Source organism: Hibiscus syriacus, unplaced genomic scaffold, assembly GCF_006381635.1.
Source record: "Hibiscus syriacus cultivar Baekdansim isolate YM2019G1 unplaced genomic scaffold, ASM638163v2 tig00111837_pilon, whole genome shotgun sequence".
Classification (NCBI taxonomy): domain Eukaryota; kingdom Viridiplantae; phylum Streptophyta; class Magnoliopsida; order Malvales; family Malvaceae; genus Hibiscus; species Hibiscus syriacus.
This window is the reverse complement of record NW_024063194.1, coordinates 3,682,614-3,684,430: the sequence shown is the minus strand read 5'-3', so window position 1 is coordinate 3,684,430 and position 1,817 is coordinate 3,682,614.

Sequence of the window (1,817 nt, the reverse complement as noted above, 5' to 3'; positions counted from 1 at the left end):
AAATGCAGAATTCTCTCGTTTTGTCACAAATTCTGGAAAGCAAGGACATATACAAAAAAAAGTATAACACGACCAATTCAACAACAATAATTCGACAAAATCGAAGAAATAACGAGCAAAGATTAACGATTTTAAACACTCATCAAATTCCCCCTTACTTATCTCATGCTTGTCCTCAAGTATGATTAACTAAATCAGTCTAAAACTTCATTAAACGTTCTTTGTCAAGTTTCATATTCAATGGAGCAAGGTAGAGACCATAATAACTGTTCAAGTCAAGAAATCAATCAATTGAACATCACCAATTGGAACAAGTCAAGTACAATTGTAATATCCATTCATTCATTAATCTCAATGCTCATAACTCAACACCTTATCGGGATTCACTCAAATCACTCAATGTGTTTGGGGTAAAGAAACGCTCAATGTCAGAATTGACACGGTATTACCATAAGCCTGCAAGTAAATCAAATCTCCACTACTAATAAGAACAAGATGCATAAATCAAAGGGTCTTTTATTGGTTCTAACGGGGCTTAGGTAAAGGTGGGGAAAAGGCTAAACATAAGGCTAAATATTCAAGGCAAGGAACTAACAAATGATAATCTCAACTCCATCAAAATATTAAGCACAACAAAAAAAAGAACGACATATCAAACAACGAATTTATTTTCAAAATACATTTTTTTCTTTTTCACACTTGTGTTGTTTTGTTTTCCATTTTTTTCACGTATTTTTTTCTTTTCTTTTTTCTTTTTTGAACAGCTTCTTTTTTTTTCCGAACTGTTGTTTTTTTTCAACATTTTTTTTCGATGGAGAATACAATGTAAATTTATTCACTTTCCCTAAAAAAGGTAGAAAAGAGGGATAAAAAAAGGTTCGGGTTTATGAATATGGTGAAAACAAAGAAACGGGAATAGGCTCAAAAGTGGTTAACTAAGGGGAAAATGCTTGGGTAGGCTATTTAGTGGGGAAACGGAATGGTTAATCCTAAGGTGCCTTAATCATCTTAAAACATCATGTTCATGTGTAATCTCGACAGTATTTAACATGCAGGTTCTAGAATACCAATGCCAAATTCGACACACTCAATCAAACAAAATGAGAGCGAAAATGATATGCTCATAAAGGCTCAAATCTCACTAAATTGTTTCATGCATTGAGCTAATCACATTTCAACCAACAAAGTCATGGAATATCACAAAAACACCAACTTATCACAATTCATGCTATTCGATATCAAGAACATCCTAACCTAAACAATTATGTGTTCCCAAACAAGCATAGCATTCCAAAAAAAGTTTCAACAAGACAAATAAATTCAGTAAAGTTTTCGCAAATTCAACCAACACATACTTGAATCGAAACATAAGATAAGCAAAGGGAAATTCAATCCTAAACTATACTCTACTCCCCCTCACTTAAAGCATTTTGCCTCAAAACGAAAAAATTTAAAGTACAAGAGAAGGAATAGAGTACTCCCCGGTTTAATGTCGACCACGGCCACGTCCTCGGCCACGATGAGAGGCGCTAGGACGTAGGTAGGAGAGGATCTCTGTGATATTCGTCTCAATGGAGTGGAGGCGGTCGTAGACTTCATCCATTTGAGATTGCATATCCGGGCATGGGGTTTCAGGAGGCGACGCTGGTGTGTTTTGGCGTGTGAAGACTCGCTCGTTGCAAGGAGTGAGAACACCCGGTGGAACGAAGTAAGGTGCGCCTGGGGTTCCTGCAAGTAGGCCCATGGAGTCCAAGCATCGCTCATCTAAAGCATATACATAGAAAGCATAAGTAAGGTCCAAGGATAAGTGGGCGATT